The sequence below is a fragment of the Podarcis filfolensis genome, assembly GCF_964270895.1.
Source record: "Podarcis filfolensis genome assembly, chromosome: 2".
Taxonomy (NCBI): Eukaryota; Metazoa; Chordata; class Lepidosauria; order Squamata; family Lacertidae; genus Podarcis; species Podarcis filfolensis.
In genome coordinates this window covers 47,852,527-47,877,218 of record NC_139605.1, presented here as the reverse complement: position 1 = coordinate 47,877,218, position 24,692 = coordinate 47,852,527, and the positions used below count along the sequence as shown (strand labels likewise).

The window sequence follows — 24,692 nt, the reverse complement described above, 5'->3', positions numbered from 1 at the left end:
GCAGTGACATCTTGGCCAAAGGCTCTGCTTTGGGCTTGAGAAAAACAACTACCAAAATTTAATCTAACCTTGAAATTAACCTTCCCTCTCCTACTTTTCTCTGCAGCCTTGAGAAGGCCTAATGGGCAAGATGTCACCTTTAATTTTATGTGTGTATCTCAAACATATAGTGTGGCCCCATTTTAATTCCTTAGCTTTTCACTGTGGTTAATGTTTATATTAGAATCTGTTGTTCTGAGTTCCTCCGAAAGGATGGTATGTTATTCAGGTTTTTTATTTGGAGATTAGCTCTTCCTCTCAATTTAGATGTGCTGAGCTTGATTGCTGTATATATTAATCACATTTTGTTTTGCCCTCAGGGTTTTTTTTTTAAACTTCTATTTGTTCTGTTCCAAGTAATCTGACTCCAATTGTGTCTCTTTGGCGCAGTATCCGTCTATATTCAGCTATTGCAATGAATATTTGACATTTTTGCAATCTGTCCAAATATCAATAGTTTATTGAATTTCAATAGCATCGCATACATGAGCTATAATTTCAAAGATGTTATTCTCTAAATATTTGAGGGCTGTAGGTGCTTAGTGGAATAGACAGCAGGAATGGTCTTTAGTGGTACATATTTAATGGAGATACAAGCTGTGTACACACTCCCATTTGCTCTGCATCCAGAACACTCACACAACTGGTTTGGGAAGTGGCATTCACACAGCATAAGCTACCATACATATATGTCCTGTAATTTCTTATTAAATACTGCTGTAATTTGAATTGAGAAACAGAACAGCCCAGCTGCATTTTAAGCCAGTAATGTGTACACAATCACAATATAGCTACTTATTTGCCATAACGTATCTCAGCAGCTAGATGCTATGCGGTATATATATTCAAGGGGGGGGGGACTGCTCACACGTTTAATATTCTAAAAGATAATGCCACAAGAAAAGGAGATGAGGAAAGGACACAAAATGAGGTTTTTAAAAAATGCAAAGTTGCAAAGGAGGAAGCTACAGTCCCTTATTTTTGTAGGCTGTTAATAAGAAAGTTTGCCCCTAAGGAATTAATCTCTTGTTTCCAAACTGTGTCAGGCAATAATAATTTGACGGGGATGGGGGGGTGGCTTTTGAAAATGTTTTCTCTTTGCTTTGTTCCTGCATTCAGTGCCTCCTTTCCTCCTTTTGCGGGTGGGGTGGGGACAACAGCGTTAAAGCCACATGGTTACTCTAACAGGGCAAGTCTGCACTGCTCACCACAATTTGCTGACAAGCATGATGGAGTCCCAATGACCTTCAGAGTCCTATAGGAGCTCATGGGAGTCTCCCCTCATGGTCCATTTCAATATACCAGACAAAAAGTATGTATAGATGCCACACACAGATGCACACTCTTAATGGGACGGCAGTTCCCAGCCAAGCCCCCCAAATGCCAAGGTGTCTGCTAAGCATGTCCCTGGTAGCTCTGTACAGTGGTACCTTGGGTTAAGAACTTAATTCGTTCTGGAGGTCCGTTCTTAACCCGAAACTGTTCTTAACCTGAAGCACCACTTTAGCTAATGGGGCCTCCCACTGCTGCCGCACGATTTCTGTTTTCATCCTGAAGCAAAGTTCTTAACTCGAGGTACTATTTCTGGGTTAGCGGAGTCTGTAACCTGAAGCGTATGTAACCCGAGGTACCACTGTATTCAAAATTAACAAGAAAAGGGGGGGGCTATGCACATAACAGTTACAATACAGCTTCGAACAAAGACAATTTTTGTCATTTGTTGATTGCTCTGGGTTAAGACACTGTGCCCCATAGGTTGATAGTTAATAACAGGGTTGGCCCTAAGCCATTTTGGCACCTGAGGCAAACCACAAAATGGTGCTCCACTCCCAGGAAAGAAGTGGTAAGTGAAGATCTATATTGGGAACAAGGGGGCGGGAATCAAATCAGCTTTACCTGATGGTTGAAGTAGGAATCAAAGGGTGTCCTGGGGGAAGGGCAAAGGGGCCCACTCTGAATCATGCCAGGAGGGTGCAGAGCCCAGGAGACCCCAGAGGGCAGCCCCTGCCATTACTTCCCTAGAGGTAGGAGAAGACCAGCAGTGCCTCCTATTCACCAAGAAGCAACTGCAGAGGTAGAATGAGGGGGGCTGCCGAGGAGGTGGCTGATCTGACCTCCAGGGAGCATGGCACAGCCATGGCTGAAATTGCAGCAGCAGTGGCAGCAGCAGTAAGTGATGTGTTTCTTGGAAGCTGAATCCGCTGCCTCCATGGATCCTGGCACCTGAGGTGATTGCCTCACATCATCTCATGGCTGGGCCAGCCCTGGTTCATAGAATTTAGTGTGTTGCTTTATTAGCTTTATGGATTTTATGGCTGCCTTCTCCCATGTATTTCATTGTGAATAATAAAACACTGTGGTCAAGGTCAAAACCCGATGGTTCCAATTCAACATGTAGCAGCGGGTAGATAACGAAATAGCATCATAATTCACTCCAGTTTGAACAGCTGAGAAATGTGTTCCCTGCTTCCATAACTTATTATTATTTTGCATGCATGTTGGCACTTAAAACTTATCTATTTCATTTCCTTACTTCCCATAACATCATTGGAGGACAGTGATTTCAAAGAGAATATTTTAAGATGTTCTCTGGAGCAAATTGTTGGATCCTATGTTTACTCAGATGAATGAAAATTGAATTAAAGTATTAGCAATGTTTATTTTATCCCAGTTCTACACAAAATTTTATTAATAGTTTGCAGGTCTTCAGTGTCCCAAATAGATCTGAATGAACACATATCACGGCAGTTTTATTTTATGCTGGTGCCATCACATCAGCATGGCTTCATTAGTGTCAGACTTGTTTCTGACACCAGTGGCAGTTGGTGGGCCAGGGATGTCTTTGTCATATGCAAATTTGTTCACACCTTGGCTAGAGATTAATTAGGAATGGTTGAGAGACTCCAAGTGGTGTGAAACTGGTTTAAGAAAGAATACATCCAACAGCCACAACACATAACAAGGTACAGGATACATATGCATTTTGGAAAAATTGTGCAAACATGTATTCACAACTAAGCACGATAGCCACAGTGAGTGCACAGTAGCCAGGAGTGTGAACACAGTTGAAGTGTTATAAAGGTATGTCGCTGCTTTCAACTGCAAAGTGTTAGAGGGCATGCAGTGCAGCTTGCATTGCCCATGGCCCCAGTCTATTTCCTTCTGAGCAGCACATCCCAAAAACACACAACTGAAAGGGCAACTGCCAATACACATTCCAGGATAACTGTTCAATCTTTAAATTTATTTATTTTATTCAGAGCTGTGAAGGGGTCAGTTCTCAAGATCGACAGTCTGTGGAGATTTCACAGCGGTGCAGACAGGCTAATGTACCGTAAATAAACACTCCTCTAGAGCCACTGATTTGTAAGATTGAACATTAGCATCTATTAGCAGCTTGCTGAAAATGCTCCAGCATTTCCTTCCTTTAAATGTACTAACCTCTATTTAAAATGCTTGGGTCCAGGAAGGTATGATCAACTGCTCTCCTGCACCCAGTTTTTCCTCTCCTTTACATTTCATGCTCCAGTTTTTCCAAATTCAGCTGTGGTAGGAGAAGAACCATTTTCTTTGTCTGGTGGAGGGAGCCTGATGATAATTGTCTTTTCCCGAGCAATATAAGGTAACTAATCAGAATAATGATCCCAGCAGCTGTGACTTCTAATGAAGTTTGAGCCTGTCACACTCAAGGTAATCATTGTCTTTTTCTTAAAAACGAAAACAAAACAACCCGCCCTACTTCATTAACATGATCAGTACATAATGGATCCACAATCATTTTTTTACTGTGTTAGATATAGGAATGTGAATTCATGTTTACAGGTTGCTAAGTAAAACCCTTTTACTTGCAAATTACCCCAGTTATCATTCTTGCATCAGCCAACATCCAGCATTAATGTTTTGCACTACCAGATACTTTGGCAATCAGTGAGTTGCTATATTCTTTATACTGTGGAAGTTATATTGAAATGATTTTTAAAAATAGAGTCAACAACACCCCACATAACAATACAAGTCAAAGTGCTAAATCAACACCCTCAGCCAAAGCCCTAACAGCTCAAATCAACCAGAGAAGAAGGTAAGCAACAATTTTCATGTCATTTTCTGCTGTGCTAGGCATGAGCTGACACAACTGAGGGGCCAAAATAGGACTCCTTTCTGGTAAATAGATCAGCGTAGTGACCAATGGATTCATGGATGGCCCTGCTCCATTCCTGTAATATCCTGTTCCGAGGCCCATATGCTGGCAGTGGTGTTCAATCCACCATGCAAACCTTGGTTGCAACAGGACAGCAAAACAGGGCAGCAAAACAACACCTCTCACCTCACCAGTAGAGGCTGATGGAGGCCAGCAGACAGCTGCATCTGCTACATCCTAACATCCAGCAGTAGCAAGTTACCAGTGGGGTGTTTATAAGATTGCAGCCTTAGTTGGATGGGACTTGCATGCAAGGAAATGTGCATACAGTTGTACCCAAGATCAGAACATAAGAATCAAATAAGGAGACAATAGCAAATTTCTGTTCTTCTCCATTCTTGCATTGTGGCAAGAGCCCTTTAAGCAGGATATGGATTTGTTTAACACATCTTTAACCATGCTTTCCAGCTGAAAAGTACTCTAGAACTGTTCGTATTGATCAATAACAAACAAGATTGTAAGCACACACACAAAAAAATTAAAAAATTGTCCACTAGCACCTTAGGGACCAACTAAGATTGTAAGCCTGACTAAAAAGCATGACACTGAAGGTAAAGGGGATAAGGAGGAAAGAGAAAAAAATAGGTATCAGTCCTTAAAGTTATATAGTACCAGCTTGAGTGAAATCAGTTCAGGGAGAGTCTATCTCTGTTGTAGCCTGGGAAAATAGATGAGACTAGAGGACATTTCAGCAAGGGAGGAACATGATGCATCTGGTCTCTCAGCAAAGTAAGCAGAGATGCTTGTTTTTCTTGATAGCCAAAGATCAGCAAAATGAAAAGATCCAAGTGAAGGAACAATTACTTTTGACTGAGGAACAATTTCTGTCAAGCAGTTGCACGTTGCTTACCACATCAGAATATTGCTTCCAGGATGGTTTTTGTGATGGAGATGTTAAATGAAAACTAAATCACACAACCAACTCTAGCTTCTTTCAAAAGAGGATATGAAAATCAACTGTGTCCCACTTTCATTTTTTACTGTCCTGGTTCAGAGTCTCCCAGTTTCCAAAGCAGTGGGCTTGTCCACACTTGAATGTTATTTACCTGTTGGTCCAATTCAAATTAGACCGGAGAATCCACACCTATTTGAATTTGTATACGAGGAGCAACTTTGGTCTTTCCTGTTCATGCCAGGCCCCTTTGTGCTCACCTTCAGCTTTGTAGTTTCTGTTACGGCAATTAAGTAATACCAGGGTATGTGCGCAGATAGCTGCCCACACATCTTGTTTGTTTGTTTGTTTGTTTGTTTGTTTGTTTGTTTAAAATGGGGAGGCAGAAGGATGCAGGCCGTTCAGGAGTGTGCCCAAAATAGTTATGAGCATGGCTGGAAAAGAAATGAAAAAAACCAAGGAAGTAGTGGGCATGAAAAGGAAGGAGCGGAAAGTCACTCAAAAACTCTGAAACAAACAATCTGTGCCCCTGAGTGCAGTGGTTTAGAGTCCCATTTCTCTCAAGGTTTTGGATTATCCCCACATAGCATAAGACCAAATTTACAAGGGGGAAATATCAAGACTGATTTTATTTGGAGGTAACATCATGTGGCCTACACAAATTAAATGGGAACACAAGTAGTTGCAAACACCCAGTGGACAAGCCCTAAACCATTCCCTAGTACAGGACGCTTCCAGGTTCAATGTGAGATTTGCCATGCCTCTCTTTCACCACTGCTCTGAATTTCTTTGATTCTCTTTCTCCCCTTTTCTGCCTCCTTAATGTCTCCTTCACTCACTGGCTCCCGTTTTTTTTATGTTGGGTTTGGGCAGATTTGTCTAAACAGGGGCTGAGTGGCAGGTTAGATAAATAGGCCAAAACAGTGTGTGTGTGTGTGTGTGTGTGTGTTGAACTAATTATTTAGTTATTTGTTTAGTGAGTCATATTTTGAAAAACTGTTTTACCACTTAGCTTTTCCTTAAGTCCGCCCTCTGCCCTAGGGATAAGGGAGGTAAGAAATCAAAATAAACAAATATGTTTATGACAGCCATTTATTAAACTGTTTACTAAACACCACTTCAATATAAAGCATGCCTTAGGAAAGAATCTGCAATCTGTGACAATTAATTTTTTTTTAATTAAAAAAATCCAATCTTATGCTTGCTTTGATGTGAACAAAATATTTAATAACAAAATCTGTTCTGCTCAGCATAAAATATCAACATGACTCATCAGCAACAGATTGGGTTTCCTATGTGCATTTTTACAAACACCGCCAGTGCATATTTATGCAACTGATTTATAATTAGTTGAAATGTTGGGGTTTTCCTCCATCGATTTAAGGAAAGAAAATGCAGAAAGATACCAACTGCAGAGGGAAAGGCAATAAGGAAATCTCCACATATAAATGGGGGAAGCAAACCTTTCCCCCATCCCATTGTGTTTTGAACTAAGTTCTTTCTCCAGGCACTCTAGCTAACAGAACCAGTGGTCAGGGATGATGGGAGTTGTAGTCCCAAAATATCTGGAGGGCCGAGTTTGCCTATGCCTGCTTTAGAGCCAGTACTGATTGCACAGTGCATGAAATGCCTCAAACGAATATTCATATTCTCCAGCATCCTTTGGGATCTGTGCAGTCTGACTTCAGTTCTTGGTGTTCATATACAGATTTCCCTGCCAAACCGCATCAACCACAGCAGCACGAATTCTATAAACAAATATGTAGAATCTGCAGTACGCTGCAGCATTTCATACATCCATTAAAATGTTGTATTCCCCGTCATTACTACAATATTAATTTAAAATTTTATCATCCTTGATGGCGTTTAATTTCTTTACTCTATCAGTGTTTTCCAGACACGTGAAGTGTCACATTGAGGCAAGATTTACATATTCATGACACGATTTGTATTCAGGATTCTTTGTTAAATGTTTATAAAAGATATTTTCCTCTTACCAATATGTAATTAACCCACACGAGTAGCCAAGAAACCTGAAAATCTGAATTCTGATGTGTGCTACAAACTTCCATTCAAAGGCACATTGGAAGGTCCCAACAATGTATACAGAAGTGAAGCTGTAAGCTTTATTTGTTGTTTTGTCTTCTGCTTCCTATATGGAAAAAATATATATTTAAGCTAAATGACTAGTTATTTTGGATTAATGTCCCAGATATGTCCAGTTCAAAGCCATATATCCCATTAACTGGGTTGTCAGGTCACAGCATGCAGAATCAAGACTCTGAACCTCAGTTTATGAAGCTAGAGGTGAGCACTGGGTCTGCCCCAACTACTCTTGAGCACCAGCTTTGGAAATATGATCCTAGTATCTTTAATCCACGGTTCCTTGTTACATCCAAAATTGAGAACTGTGATTTAATGTGGACTTGCTAACCAGGAACTGTTAGTGTGCATTTTGTCTAGCCCCCAAAGCTGCATGACTCCTGCCTCAGCTGACATTGGGCATTACATCTTTATCATGGAGACTACTGTTATGTAGAGGGGGCCCCAATGCTATTTAGAATTCTGGACAATTCCAATATTATGTAGGAAGACTCAGGGCCGGTCCACCCATGGGGCAAGTTGAGGCAACTGTCTCAGGTGGGAGGATTCAGTGGGGCAGCAGGCCCTGGTGACACTATTTCTTCTTCTGCTTGTTCCTAATGTAGATCTTGTCACACCTTATCTTCCCTTGTGCGGAGGGGGGGAACATCATTTTGGGATCCACCTCAGGAGCCAAAATGTTTTGAGCCAGCCACACACACACCACAAGACAGCAACAGCTATGGAAAGGAGTAGATGTGCATCTTTGGGGCAGGGTTAGACACATAGATTCACCATAATTGCCTCCTCATGCAAGTAATACCTGTGAGTCTTGCCCACAAACCAGTGTTCAAAGCAAATGCTGATGCATCATTGTTCTAAGGGCATCGCTGTTCTGTCAGGCTAATGAAATCTTAAAGCTGCAACAAGGCTGGTATATATTTAAAAGGTTTTTTTAAAAAAATCCTCATCCACCTTATATGTAATGGTAATATCAACCCTGAAAAGGCTTAACTCCTAAGGGTTGCTAAATATCCTACCGCTTCTTTTGTGGGGGACAAATGGTTCTGTAAAAGTCAAGAGGAGGGCTATTCAGCCCAGCTCAATCACATTCACCGGCAACGCTATGGGATGTGTTCTGAGGCAGTTCTTCTGACCTGAAACACAGAACGTTGCCTGTGTGCTTTTCCTTGTATCTTCACAAGTAAAAGGAGGGACTTCACTTCTGAAAATGAAATCTGCATAGTCAAAAGGGACCCTTTTGAACATCATGACCCGAGAGCATTGTGGGACGAGTGGGGATACCTGCCACCTGAATTTGGAAGTTTTCTGTTGAGTCAAATAATGACGTATAAATGTATAGAAAATTACTTCATTTCACACACACTTTTGTAGGTAAGTACTTTGAGATGAGCTGTATTTTTTTTTATTATCATCAACACCACCATCAGAACTGTCATTTACTTTGATGCAAAAATTCAGTGAGGGCCATTTTAATACACACATTACTTTCCTCAAAACAAACATGAAAAATCTGAGCAAGAGATTATGTTTGAATAAACACTGCTCCTCAAGAATAGCCAGCTGTTGAAGGGATTTTTTTTTGTTCTTGGCTCAATGGTAATTTGGTGAAATTAAGGTAAACGAATTCATTTTGAGTAAAAACGGATGGATTCAGCGTTTCTATTGGCTGAGCTGTTGCTATAGTAACAAATTCTTAGCAGCTGAAATCTATTAGTACTGGTCTTTTTCTCTCAATCTCAGGTTAAGTAGAGAATTTGTTGACATGAAATAACTTCCAAACACTTTGCTACTAATGGGAACTATTTATCTGCCCTCTACTAATTAGCTGTTGACTGTGGCTGAAATATATTAAATAACTGGGGGAGAAAGAAAGCTCATTTTCTCTCATGAAGAGTCAGAGTGCCAGTAGAACTGTGTAGTTAATAGATATTCTGAAACTGTCATCCCAAACACACATACTATGAAGTAAGCTTTATCCACCAAAGTGGGACTTTTTTCTGAGCAACTATGCACAGGATTGTGCTGAATCCTGGATTTTGAAAACGTGAGATGGAAGTCAAGATGGACCCCCAGGGATCTATTGCCTTGTTGTTTATACAATATCATGCATTTGAGGATCAGATCACATCTTGCTTTGTATCACTGCAGGTACTGCTTGAACATGTGCAACTGCTGCCATAGACCTTTCTGTTTTTTAACGGGAAGCAGCTAACCTGGGACAGATCAGCTGTCAGCACTGTATGTTTAACAAGTAAACTAAATATCAGCTGCTGTTTATGATGTATGTTAAATAACTGGATGGGCGGCATGCCAAACCCACAAGGAGACACGACAGATTGTCCATGAAGCATGATACTGTCATGTCTGATAGGTATATACCCCAGCACTGGATGAACAGTGGAGCAGCTGAAGGGACTCATGCAGTTGCAAGCAGACTTTTTCAGATGTTGGCTCCCCATATGTTGTTGGTTTTCAAGTTATCATTCCTGGCCATTGGCCCTGCTGGCTCGGACTGATGGAGTTGGAGTCCAACAGCATCTGGAATGCCACAGGTTTCTCACCCTTGGTATTCAGTTAAATAAATATTATCAATTATAGTAGATGTGCATGCATGGAACTCTCTGCATTTCATTTCACTTTATCGAGAAAGTATTGACTTTCTCCCTGACTGCCTAATGTCTTCCAGATGTTGTTCACTCCAACTCCCATCATCCTTGACCACTGGCAGGTTGACTGAGGTTGAAGTCCAAAGACATCTGGAAGGTGCTATATTGGCAATGTCGGCTCTAAATAGCCTGATGTTCCTCCTTGGGGAGCCAAACTGTCTTCCCACCCTACCCTATCTCATAACAACATGACAGTGGATAGCCATAGAGAACTGTGGCTTCCCAGCATGTACTGAGTTTACACCCTTCTATCATTCCAGCTTGTTTTCTTCTGCCCAGAAATAATCTGGATATTGATAATCTTATACACACTCTAAATTCTGTTGAACTTAGTTGGACTTGCTTTCAAGTAAATTGTACAGGATTGCACTATCTTCACTAAAACGGCCTTCTAATTAAGCCAACACTATCAGAATGTTACCTCTCATATTGCTAGAGACACAGGAAGAGTGTGGAATAAGAACACTCAGGATAAATTTGTAATTCAAGGTCTGCTTTGCACATTTAGAGAGAGTAATTGCATGCAGAAAAGACAGTAAGAGCTGTTCAACAGTGGAATGGACTGTCCCAGAAGGTGGTGGACTCTCCTCCTTTGGAGGTTTTTAAACAGAGGTTGGATGGCTATCTATCAGGAACACTTCAGCTGTGATTCCTGTGTTGCAAGGGATTGGAATGGATGATCTTTGGGATCCCTTCCAACTCTACGATTCTATATAAAACCCACAAATCAATCATGTGAGACAATTGTACACATGTGCCTTTCATTACATGTGAGCCCACAGGGCAACTGCACACTGTGCATGAACTGGGCATACATGAAGAGAAACATGTCCTTCCAGTTGCCATACATGTTATAGTGTTCCTGTGAGTTGTAACTAGCAAAGCATTCCATGGCAACAGCCTTTGTGATGAACTTCTTCCAAGCCTACGGCTTGCCATTCTAGGATCACGTAACATGACTTAATGGGGAGGATGGCTCATAATAGGAGCCATTCTTATCATGTGGAAAGCAAGATGTGACCTCATTCTCCAATGAATACTATTGGATTCAGTCAAGAACTGGAGTGTTCCATGGTTTTCCTTAAGCAGACACAATAACTGTGACCCTGCCAACCACAAAAAGAAAAGAAGTGGTGCCTTGTCACCATAATCCCCCCCAGAACAGCTCTGCTGATAGTGCATACAAATAAGGTAGGGGCTTTCTGTCTCTTTTGACCAACTGGCTAATGCTCTAAACAGTTCAGTGTTCCTTGAAATTCAAGACGTGCGTCTTCCCACCCCATAGCATCACACAACGCTTCTAGTATGATAGGAAATGTGCTCTGCTTTCACAAGCTAGTTAGCGTTACAGGACACAATATGGCACTGAAAAGCTGTTTATTTGGTCAGCTTCCAAGCCACGGCAGCTGCAGCTGGCGATTAGCTTTGTGTGGTGTCAGTTGCATTTTTATCCAGTGTGACTGCGCACTGTTTGTTTTTTTTCTTTTGAAGACATTTGTCCTTGTTGCTAGCACAGCTGCAGATGGGGGCTCTTTGCATCAGCATTCGCAGAATGCTTTCAGTGGAAGGTGGGGGAGGGGGACATGACCGACCCCCAGAAATAGACCATCTCCACTTGGAAAACAATTTTGTAATAAGCTCCCAACCACCACAATTTTAAGCAGTGTGTGTGTGTGTCTATAGGGAACCACATGGCTGCCAATTTGCACTCATGTTTCTGGAAACTGGTTGGATGACAGGAACATATTATTTGGCAACAGGCTCCGGTCAAACTGATTATCCAGGTTTACTCACAGATGCATTTATGGAATACACAAGAATGCAATTTGTGCTTAAGTATCACAGCCAGTACAAGAAGGCTAAGGCTTCTGCCTTTCCAGCTTGTTTCTGCAGCTACGCTGTTCATAGCAGCTTGCTGCACAGGTGTTAAACAGGTGATTCATGGCATGGAGATACATGTCATCACCTGGTAATTGCTGCTGTTCAATGCATGGTTACAGAGGCCTGTTGAAAAGTTGGCAGCTGTATCGGAGTAGGAAAGGAGGCAATAAAATGCTGTCTTCAATTACACATTGGCAAAGATTCTGCACTCAATGTAATGGATCGAGGAGTGCAATTTGGCCCAGCATCAGATATCAGTTTCCAGTTGGCTGAATCTAATGGCTCTAGGAAAGCCTCAGAGACAGTAAAAGAATCAGAGCGTTCACTTTTACTACCTGTACAGAGAATATAGGCATCCCAAGGATGACCACTTTCCGCAAGAGACCAAGCTTTTGCCCCTTTAGGAACTTCAAAGCAGGGCAACACTTAGTGGATGCAACTTTCCCCATCGTTGCAACACAGGGATTAAAGAAGCTGAGCCTTTACCCTGCCCAAAAGCTCTTATACATTAAAAGAAACCCTTGTCTCTTATAGAATGCGAACATCCTACTCTGGGCATTCTCTTACTCCAACCTGAATGCCATGTTAGCTAGGGTGTTTTCATGGGTTTGTTGTTCATTGGAACAAAGCTAACAGCAGGCATTCATAGCAGCAGCCCATATCTTCCTGTCTACAGCTTAAGGAAGCTTTGTGCAAATTATTATACACCAGCCTTCCCCAACCTGGTGCCCTCCAGATGCTTTATAATAGAACACCCATCAGCTGCAGCAAGTGTGGCCAATAGTCTGGGATAGTGGAAATTGTAGTCCAAAACATTTGGAAGACACCCTGTTGGGAAACACTGTTGTTGTTGGCTTCCATCTGTCTTAAGAGACAAGTGCCTTTGGGAGTGAAATCAAGCAGCTGGAGAATCGTAGCATCTGCTGTGGCTGCAGAGACCAGTAACTCATAACTGTTGCCTCCTTCACTGTTTTTGCTGTTTTAGCAGCACCAAAGTGACCTCTCTGGGGCGCAAGCCTGGACAGTGCATATGGAGGTCCTGGGCTGCCTAGATGACATGACCCCTGCTCTTGGCCTTGCTGATGTGGTCCAAAGGAAAGCAGAGAAAAACATCTGGCACCAGTTTGGCTGCAGGAGTTGCCAGAAGGAAGCATACAAGGCACCATCCAACTGTCTTAGAGACTCCACTCCAGATTTGTGTGAGGTTTACTCCTTAGCCTTTTCTCCTCCTGAAGGTGTCCCACAGGGTAGCTGGTACAGATTCTTCCTCAGGGTTTACTCCTGAAGGCTTTCTCAAAAATGAGTATAGCCGCAAGGCAGCGGAAGTTTAGGACCAGATTTTTTCTTCCCCTGGATGGGTTACCTTTCCAGGTTGACAAGTCCCATCTGTTGTACACTAGCCATAATTAGTAATGGAAAACCAGTATTTTCTACCCATAAAATGAGCATATGAAAGTTGTGTAGGGCATTGAAGGGTCTGTATTGTGGAAAGCATGGGGTGGAATCCAGTTTGTTTCATTGAACTCATGGAAGGTCTTTTAATTCTGTGGTTACCTCCACAAATGAAAGAGAAGTGGAGGCAATTTTTACTAGCTTGCTCTTTCCTCTCCTCTCCCCCTTTATACCGTGTGGCCTATGTGTCTGGATATTAGTTTGCCTCTGAAATCTAGCTATTAGGAATCACAAGTGGGGAAAGTGCTGTTTCTTAGATCCTGCTTTCAGGCTTCCCAAAGGCATCTGGTTGGCCACTGTGAAACAGGATGTTGGACTAGATGGAGCACTGGCCTGATCCAGCAGAGATCTGTCTATGTTCTTACATTCTGTTTTGGAGGGTCCTCCAATTCCTTGGAGCTGATTTTCTGGGGTGCCAAGGGCTTCAAGATGGAGAAGCTATCAGCAAATATTGCATCTCCTCTTATTCTGATATTGGAGATATTCACTGGGTTAAGTTATGGAATTTCTTCAGAAGGTGCACCTTCATTACCTAGTTCTTGCGTATGATGAATACACACCTCTTGGCCCTGGCAGTTGACACTGCAGACATACCGTTTTAAGACCCATCTAATAATAATAATGTTGAATAATGTCTATGACTTCTTCAAACCACCATTGAGAAAGCTTGGCAGACAAGCCATGATTTCTTGCATTAAGTAAAATACAATTCTAACTCCTTAGTATCCAAACATAAAACACCCCAATTATTCTCCAAGCATAAAACATACGTATGGAGAACGGGGCAGTGGAATCATGCTGCTGGCTTTGCCCTGATACCCTGCAAGGCAGTGGCCATGCCCCCTTGATGCCCATGCATTGGCACTAGCATCTGCAGAAAGCCTAGCACAAAAGAGGTATGGTTTTGGCAAAATGAGCTTCAGGGAAGACAAATTGCTGTTTGGGGTTGTTGAAGTGCTTAGTGGGGGCGTGGGAAGTCTTAGGAGAATAATGGTTTCAGGATATTAAAGAGGGGGAAGAGAGAGATGAGAATAGAAATTATAGTTGAGCATGCTGCTTATATACCACCAGCTTATAATTCTTCTGATATCAGCATCTGTCCAATTTAACAAGAGTTTTGCAAGGTCAGAATATAATCAAAGCTATTTAATGATAACTTCCTTAAAGGAAATTGTGATAATCTTTTTAATACTCATATCATAGTCTCTTCTGTCACCAGTATGTTGATAATCTCCCATGTGGAAAAGCCATTTAATAATAAGTCTTCATTTCTCTCTTTTTTAAAAAAAAAAGTCAAAGAAAATTGGTGTAGGTGGCAGCAATCAAAAACAAACACACTTACTAAAGAGTAAGCCACAGTGAGCACAGTAACCAAGCATGCATAAGAAATCACTGCACATATGTCTCATATGATGGTCAATGAATCATGATTAATTTTACAGATTAATTAAATACCAAGAACGACATAACTGAAAAAATGGGATCAAATAATTCATCAAAAAGGGTGTTACAGAGAGACAGACCTGAGCGGGGTTTCCACCCTAGGTATGAAACAGAGACTGAGATATGTGTGTGCTACTGACAGAACGTAATCTAAGATAAAGTTTAATTGGGCCATAAATCTCTTGTTGGAAGGAAAAGAATTTGGGGGCTGTGATAAGAACACTGAAGATTCTGGGAGTTGGAAAGGAGTATTAAATCTTCAGCACCTTCGAAAACTGCCCAGCTTTTCCTAGGCTGAGGGGAAAATTGTGAAGATCTGCAATGTCCACGGTAACTATGGCATGCGTCATGATTGCCAGAGCTACATTCTCTAGAAATGAGTACATCAGTCTAAGCTGGGCAAAATAACTCCTGGTCACACCAGCTACCTGAGCATTCAAAAGTAAAGCTGGAGTACAACTATACTTACTGGCTAGGAGCACTTCTGACTCAAACCTCATCTTCGTTTGGCTCTAGGTAGGACCTCAGGCACTGAGTCAAAAACTTGCCTCCCTGGAATGCAGTGGACAAGAGAACTGGAACTTGGTGTTGTCTGAGCAGCAGTTTCATATAGATGTTAAAGGAGCATGGGTAGCAGAGTTGATGTGGTACATCATAGGTAAATGGGCAAAGTGTAAAACTGGAATCCCTTAGTGTTATCTTCTGAAACCTTCCAGGAAGGACCTGAACCACCATAAAATGGCACCTCCCATACCAATCAGGCAGTCCATAAAAATGCTATGGGCAATGGAATGCAAGACTAGGAGGGTTGGGACATGTAGAACCAAGACTGTCTCTGTTCCATAAAAACGGTTCAAAATGAGCCCAGAAACCTTATAAATCTGCCTCTGAGCTTCTTCCTTCTACCCAGCTTCAGAAATCAGCTTTTTTTGTTTGTTAATTTTCTAACCTGCACTAACCCGTATGCATCCTATGTTGGGGGAGGGGAGCAGAACAGAGTGATCTGCAACACAACTGGTCAGTTAGTTAAGTATTTATATTTATTTACTTGACTGGGGGAAGCAGCTATGCCCACGTTCTATGGCTGAACCTTTTACAAGAGGTTTCTGGGAATATTGCAAAATACTTATGGGAGATTAGAATAAAATTCATAAGAAACAGAAAGAAAGAAAAACAGTTAATGTATCTTAGCACACTTCCAGTAATATTTGTAGACTGGCTAACATCTATCATGTTCAGCAGTTCCCTGTTTACAGTCCATTTTGCTCATAAACTATATTAAGAAACACCTAGCTGTGGCTAATTTAGGGCTCAGTTTAGGTGCTTAGCGCAAGATATAAGCACATGCTTATCCAGGATTCAAGAAATAGCAGCTTAGGGAGATATTACTTTAGCTATGTGCAGTTGTTGCTCAGATCTGTTTGACAGTTCTCTCTATTCCACTACTCTAAGGACCTATTTGCAGTAAGAGACTGCAATCAAACCACTTACTTCAGAGCACTGCCATTAAATCCCATGGGTCTCTTGTGATCTGAATGATACCTAGAGCATAAATATATTGTGTACATCTGCCCAACTATCCAATTTAAAGACACACAAGAATGGGTCTCTTTGAAAAAAAATCATTGTTTCCACTTCCTTTGTTTGTACATCACTCTGCGGAATGTTTGTGAAGCCCTTTGGGTTTTCACATCCCTGCCCAAAATAAAATGTCTTCTCATGTCTCTGCAGGTTCCTATTGACATGAATTGAACAAGGTCTTAACTGTTTGTTTGCTGCACTCTAAATTAAGCTGAAGCATACCACCAAAATATTTTTCACTTCAGTATATTCCAAATGCTCCAAGGAAAGATCAGTTACCAGTGAGGTTTCTTTCCCTGGGCATGAGGGGAGAATTTCAGCACAGTGTGTGTGAAATTAGAAAGGCGAGTCCTATTACTGTTAATGGAAAATTTACTCTGCAATGTTCTTTCAGGGAAGGCTGCAATTTTGTTCTGTCCATTTGAATTTTCCTTTGCATAAATTCCTTGCTCTGGTGTTAAGCATTCCAAGTGCTTTGTTAACGCATCCTATGCTGGGCAACCAGAGTTGAATTGAATTTGCACTGACATATGTTAGCTATGTCACAGGGTTTTGTGTAGATTTTTTCCTGTCTTCCTATTACACAATGCCTTCCTTATATTTTCAGGGAATGAAGTGATGTTTATTCAAGCAATTAGCATCCTTTCTAAAATGGGAACCTCCTCAAATTTGCATTTTTTAAAATTCAAGTTTATGTTATTTCTCTGTCAGCAGATTGCCAATGCACACCTGTATCCTGTTATATACTCTTCCCATTTCCATCCTCTGCTTTACAAGATAAATAGGTGCCCTAATATGGAATCCAGTCCAAATCTGCTATCTTTCAGTTTTGACTCTGTCCATTCATGTTACATGACAGTCCACCAACTATTTATGTGTCTTCTCGAAATTACCCTGCATTGCCTGTCCTGTATCCAAATTCCTTATATTAACCAGCAGTCTACTGTATATGGAGATTAACTAGCACATTTAGCCTAGTTTCCAGTCCATTTGGTTACCTTCTAACTAAATGTGATTGGTCAATGGATCAGTTAATTATTTCAGATTATGAATTTTAAGTAGAGATTTCCCATATAACGAAGTGACTGACTGCAATTTCTGTAAGCATCCTTTGTGCATCTCTTGATTCTTGGAATGGGCTGAATGTGTTTTTTACCTATACACAATTAACCTATGCTAATTAGCAAAGATAAACATCCTCATTAAATATTCCCCCAAAATAATCTGCATTCAAATTTGCTAATTTGTAATTAGTTAATTGGTGAATCAGCTAAAAGCAGTTAAGAGCAAGATGATTAGTTGGTTTAATAGCACAATGTTATGCATGTTTACTCAAAAGCAAGTCCCAGTGAATTCAATGGAACTTATTCCCAAGTAAATGTGCATAAGTATTTTATGTATTTTGTTCATACTTTGGACACTGGTGGGAAAGAAGCAGCAGAAGACTATCCCTTACATTGGTGCTTTTGAAGCAATAACCTAGTATGGGGTCATTTATTTTCAATATCTTTAGTTTTCCCTAGCATAAGAAAGAAACCGCAAAGTATTTTGACAGTGCTGGTCTTCACTTTAAATGGCTAAAAGTTTAAGGTAATATCACATCACTGGTCCTATGTTGTTTAGGCTTGTTAATGCTTCCATGTTATTTATGCAACATATGTTCTCTACATCTGTGTGTGTGTGTGTGTGTGTGTGTGTGTGTGTGTGTGTGTGTTTGTGAGTGTGTGTGTATTTCTGGAAACACTGAGATTGCTGGATGAAATAATGTTTTTAACCCTACCTGTTTTTAGACATTTTTAACTGTAATAGGATGTGTGTTTCTCTCTCTCTCTCTCTTTCTCTCTCTCTCTCTCTCTCTCTCTCACACACACACACAGAGAGAGAGAGGGGAGAGAGAGAAATGTTGATGTGTTTTCTGCCCTGGGCTCCTTTGGAAGTAGGACAGGATATAAACTCAATAAACACAATATATGCATCCCCAAGCCTCTGTGCTTTTATTTATCCTTACAGTCATCACACAAGGCAGAGAAGTCTCTGTTAGGAGCCGGATGTGAAAGGCTTGGATTGAATGGTTTTGTTTAAGGCTCAACAGGAGCGTGCAGCATTCTAAGGAACTTAGCAGTTGTATGGCCATGCACAAAGCTAGCATTTATTTCATTGTCACCACTCACAAGCACAGGAAGCGGCTTTATACTCAGTCAGGCCATTGGTCCATCTAGCTCAGCTCGGTCTACACTGATTGTCAGTGGCAGGCCCATGCAGAGGGAGGAGCAGCAGCTGGGTACACTTGCCCTGGAAGGGCAAAGCCGGCTAGGGGTCCCTGCCAGGGACTGGTTGCTTGGTTTTTTTTGTTTTGGTTTCTTTGAGTTTGTAACTTTATTCTAATAAAACTCATGCCCCTGGCCTCAGACAAGCTCTGCATGGGCCTGGTCAGTGGTCCAGGTTTTCAGATGGGAGCCTTTCCCAATCCTTCCCGGAGATGTCAGGATTGAACCTTGATATTTTGAATGAGAAGCAGGTGCTCTGGCATCAAGCTATGAATCTACTCTTGTTCCAGCAAGTACTGCTCTCTAGCCCATTCACACAAATCCAAGAAACAACTGTATATTTGGGCAATAGTTTATGTCCATTGATAACGTTCCTTAATCTTGGCGAATCAATCAGGCTGTGTAGTTAATTTGGGTCTGCATACCACTCTCTGCCTTTCTGAAAGAGCAACATGTTAGGCTGCTAACCTAAATATTAAGTAATGATTAGACGTGTGAAAGCCAGTCAGAAAGTTTGTCATACATCTCATAGAACACTTAAGGAAATCAAGTGCAGTGTAGCTTGTATATACTAAGGGGAAATAAGGCTGGTGGATGGAAGATCATCAAAAGGCACTAAGCAAGATCAAGACTTAGCTTTACTTAAATTTGTTTCCCATGCATATTACAGGGACAAAATGCCAGCTGTCACAAAGGGATTCCCACTTGCTTTTTTTAGACAGGCTCAGCACATCTTTGCAGCCTCTAGTCACACAGGAGGCATGACAATTCTCTCCATTGGCACTTCAAAATGAAGACACTCAAAGTCTCAGAACTGTGTTCCCCATGTTTTCCTGCTTTATATCTCATACCTAGTCCACCCATTTAGTCTAGACCAATATAGAAAACTGAAGCTGATTTCGTATCCTGCTAGGCTGCTAACCCAGTGGTTGCAGATAGACACACCATTACTCAAAGAACGGACTGAGGGAGCCAAACATGGCAGCAGGAAAATATAGAGCCAAGCCAGGGGGGGGGGGCATTACACATGCCAGGCTACACAACTTAGGATTTTACTTTTCCTTCTTTTTCCTTCGTAAGAAGTCTGACTGCCTCTCCCCTTAGAGGACTCAGGATCAAATTGAATGTGGTATCATTGGCTCAATTAGCAACTGTGTAATTGGCTTTTAAAAAGTAAATTATAGGTGCCAGGGCCCCAGCCTGGATCAGGCAGCTGGAATGGGAGGGGGTCTTAACTGTTCGCTGCTCCTCTGTTTCCAATCTGGATCCTATTTGCATGACAAAGGGGGGTTCTATTTGCTGCAAAGGATTTTTTGTTTTGTTGTTTGTTTGTTTTACAGTGCAAGGTGGAGGGCAGTTCTGACAGCAGAGAGCAAACTTTCTTATTTTTAAAAATCCACTGTCTTACGTTCACATAAACACCTGGCTCTCGGTCTGGATTGGTGGGTGGGGGCAGTGATAGAGGTCTTCAGCTTCCTTTTTAAAAGCCATTCATGCAGTTGCTAATTGTGCGAATGGCATAACATCTAGCTTGGCCTACAGATTCACAAAAGAATAGTGGAAGTATACCATTGGGACATAGCAATAGCATAGGAAACTGTCCTAGATCTATCTCAACACTGTCTTACACTGGCAGGACTCCTGGAGGAGTCACTCTTTTGCAGCCCCACTAGGGGCTACGGATTGGACCTGAGACCTTTTGCATGCAAGGAGGTGCTCTACCAAGCAAGCGACAGTCTTTCCCCAAATGGACAATGTTGCACTGATGAAGAGACTAGAATACTAATGTACTTTTGGAAGGTTGTGGAATGACCTTCTGATTAGCTGTGTGACATATTGAATCAAAAGCTGGTGATCAGCTGCTTGGACTGGAGGAACAGGAGAAGAGGATGATACAGAACAAGAGCTAGAGAAGGAAATGCCATCAGACTGCATTCAGAAGCAAAATGCTAAGTCAGTGTTAGGGCTATTGAGCAGTGCTGAGAACAGATGCAAAATGCAATCATCTTCTCCTTGAAAACAACAGGGAATATGAATCCCAGTTCTGTGCAAAGAATGCGATAAGCCTTTGCCACATGATCGCCTTTATCCTTTGGGAGGTAGCACATTTTACATAACTCCTACAATTTTTTTTACTTCTAATGCAAGTCGTTATTTACATAGGCTGATCCTGTGATTAACATTTCATTTCTTCCCATGTTTACAAACTTTTAGCATCCACACAGATAAAATACTAGGTTGTTGGGTTTTTTAAATAAATCACTCCTAACAAACCTGATTCTGACTTCATAACTGAAATACTTTGCATTTGCTTTTGTTTGAATGAGATTTTGCTTAGTGTGTCGATTATCAAACCATTGTCAACTTTAATCCTCCATAGAATCCTCTGTACAATTGTCTCTGCTTTGTGTCATCTAAAAATCCTAGGAATATAAAATGAAGAAATGCGAGCAGTTGAAAAATGCTGGACTAATAGTGCTATGGAATGCTACGTTTCTAGGACACCGTCACAAATTGCAAGCTGTACAGTGTCCCCAAATTTCAGCCAGTTATCACTTCCCATTTTCCTCCTGGACATGAAAGGCCACCTGGAACAATAAACTATTGTGGGGGGCAGGCGTAAATAGGTTGGCACAAACCATATGTTGCTTGGGGACCAAGGTTTCTGAATTGTTTTGTCAATCACACTTCATGTGATGCCACAGAAACAAACAAACAACAATTTCTGGGGTCCAAAATCACCCCCAGCATACACTGGAAATATCATTGGGGTACTACAGACACCCCAAAAACCATTAATGTAATTTTTAATACTGGGAATGGATTAGGATTAACCGGATTTACCCAATCGGACACCCTCCAGATGTTATTGGACTACAGCTCCCATTAGCCCTAGCTAGCCCTAGCCCTGATGGTCAGGGATGATGGGAGTTGTAGTCAAACAACATTTGGGAGAAACTAGGTTGAGCAAAGGTTAGCAACAATTAGCTTTTTATAGGAAAGGAGTAATGAACAAGAGGGAATAAGAGGTTATACAATGATGCCAGGTGGGCTGGAGGGAGGAAAGAAGGTGCTGCCTTCTGCTTCATATTTTCCATTTATTGTTGTACCCATGAGAGCAGTTTGCATTATTACTGAATTTGCTAAAGCACTTTGTGACCTTTCAAGATGAAAGGTGTAATTTAACTGAAAGCGAAATTCTATTTATCAGTGCTTTACTATCGTAATGAATGTACAGATTCAGGCTTTGTGATTAAAAGGGGCTGCTTGCTAGACAAGCAACATTTCTGGAGAACACCACCTAGCATAATATAGATTGCTTTGTTGAGAGAATGGCTGTGTACTAGCATTGTTCAGTGGGGACTATAGTAGAGAATCACTAATGTCTTTCTTCCAGCAAAGAGCTATTATGTGGGAATGTTTTTCACATTATGGCTATGACATAGAATAACAGGCATTTGAATGTGTTTGCTCCTTCACAAGGGTCATATCTGGGGTTCATGGCTCTGAATAGCAGTTTCAGGGAATCTCAAGTGGGAAGAGTGCTGCTTCACTCAGATACCATGGGCATCTGGTTGGCTACTGTGGGACCAGGATGCGGGACCGTGATGGCCCTTTGGCCTGATCCAGCAAGGCTCTTCCAATGTTCCTATACAGTATAAGAATTTACTGCACCTTCCTTCCTTTCAATGCAGAGAGCATTTCCATTCCTGATTATATGGACTCACATGCATATTATACATTATGCATTTTGTTATATTCTGTATTTGCGTTTTCCAGATCCTGCTTTCAAATGGATGAAAAATTAACCAAGTTGACAAATATGATCCAGGGATGAGTTGTGCATATTCTGTGATTCTGACAAATAGTTCAAGGGTCCCATATTTTTTCAAAACTCCACAATTTTCTAGTCCTGATTGTGGCAAAGTTGGTGTGGGTATCTTTGCACGTGTAATGTGTTACTTCAAAAGTTTGTGGAGGGCCTAAGACTTCCATTAATATTAGTGTGTAACAGCACCTAATAAGTCTTATAAAATAGTTGTAACTTGTCCCGGAGAAAGGCCGGTAAAATTTTTAACGATTAGAATAGTAATACATCAAATAGAATTTTGAGAACTATGCACAGTATTCCAAATATGCTCATCCCATAAGTTGTATTATGTTACGTATATAATATATATTATATGTATTATGTGTCATATTGGCAATTTTTATTTTTAGTCACTTTTCTAATTACCCCCAAAATTGAATCTACTTTATTCACAGCTGCTGCAGCATTTTCTGAGAGCTATCCAGTACAAGCACCAGACGTCTTTCCTGGATAGCCACTGCCAGTTCAGATGTTATAAGCATGCCTTTATTTATTGTCTTGTCTGCTCCCATTTTATTAATGTACAGTAATGTATTCTTGCTGCCCACCATGAGATCAGTTTGATATAGAATGGGTTGTAAATATCGAAATAAAATAAGAAAAAAAGCAATCCGTACTTGTAAAGTTAGGTAATTGTCTCAATATAGCAAGAGAAATATGATTCAGAATATGGACCAAAGACTACAACCTTTACTTAGTAGCATTCAAGTTCTGGACTCTTCAAACATCCTTTTATCTATGCAGTTGACAACATACACAGCTTCACAAATCAAAGATGTCACAGACGCTACAAGAAATATCATCCAAATCACTTTCAAATAAGCTTGTATCAAGCAGTCAGGATGTCAGTTTAGTATCTGACCTGGAAGATGACACCTTCAGGATCATGCAAGAATTAGTAAGATGCCTAGACAATTTCTGTATTACCTACAGAAAATAAGTGAACACTTCTTGGCAGGAGGGTTTTTTTGTTTTGTTTTTAAAATCTTTCTTAGGGAAGTTTTGTTCCAAATGGAGCAAGGTTCACCACTCAAATTAAAATGTAGAATATAGGACAGAATGGTAATTTAGGGAAAGAAAAGAGCTAGAAAAAACAATGCAGGAGATAGCAGAGTCGAAATGTGGTTTCCATGACAACAAATCCACAAGAAGTCTTTATATTCATATTGTTTCTTATGATGGATGGGCCTGTTTGGGGCAGGCAGGGTGGGCTGGCAAATTAGGATTTATAATCTTATTAAAGAATTGTTCCTAGTTTGAAGCACATCTCTAAAAAGTATAAACCCACCAGGTGGCATGTAGGATATAAACGTAGTATAAGGTGCATTGTGTTTCACACTGAGCAAAGCACTAAGTGTATGGGACACTGGGATACATTTTGTGATGTGAAAATTGTTTTACCAACGCACTGTGTTCTCAATGATTCCTAAGCAGTAACTCCACTGTGAAAAATGTATACATGCTAAAATGTGAAACCAGCTCTGAACTGAATCATATTTCCTACTGAAAAGCATGAGTATTCTGCTCTAAAAATATACTATGTCAGGAAAACCGGCTGAACCTATTTGCTGCAATTTTCTGTGGCTTGTACATCAAGCTTGACCAAACCTATTGAGAATAATAAACTTGAATACATACTGAGAACCTATTTTGTGTGCCTGAAAGCAGATATACCAGTGGCCGCTCCCCTTTGAGGGCCCAAGGACACTTATTTGGGGAGGCGGGGAGTGCCATGGGCACCACAGACACAATACTTGCTGCAAGTTTTGTCTTACCACAACTGGCAACTTCGAGTGCTGCCTAACACAAAATGGTTATCATGGGGGAGAATTACAGCAACCAAAATACAGATACCCATGTATGGATAAATTCAAGATTAATCTGTTAGAAAGCAAACATTGTATTCTAAAAGCATTTGTTGTGATGTTTTTTAAAAACAACATCTCATTAAAACTACAAGCTTTCTTCTTTTATAAGAAAGCTCAGAGTATGAGCCCCATGAGAGCTGTAGATCCTGTACCACCATCTCCTCTGCACTTCTACCCCACAGTGGCCGTGCCAACAGTAGCATTTTATTTTCGAATTAGAATGCCTACTGCTTCTCCCTCTCACTAAATTCAATTTTGCAGAGGAAATAGATGTAAGTAGTAAATTATGAACCTCCACTTTTAAATTGCTTTGTTTTCCCACTGTGAAGGACAGGATATTTTAACTCACCTACTTAGTTTTCTTTCAGGGCATATGAAACATAAACAAGATAATATATAACAGTGGTAGAAAGCAAAAGGCATTCCTT

General features: G+C 40.9%; 1 long non-coding RNA gene across 1 annotated transcript in view; it reads left to right on the top strand.

The window, feature by feature from the left end:
* LOC310757876 overlaps positions 1-23,020 on the top strand; it is a 45,768-nt gene extending 22,748 nt beyond the window's left edge. Inside the window, exons 2-3 of the long non-coding RNA XR_014545531.1 lie at positions 15,194-15,335; positions 22,792-23,020. This is a non-coding gene — a long non-coding RNA (uncharacterized lncRNA). The remainder of the gene's footprint in view (positions 1-15,193; positions 15,336-22,791) is intronic.
* Positions 23,021-24,692: the final 1,672 nt, after the last annotated feature.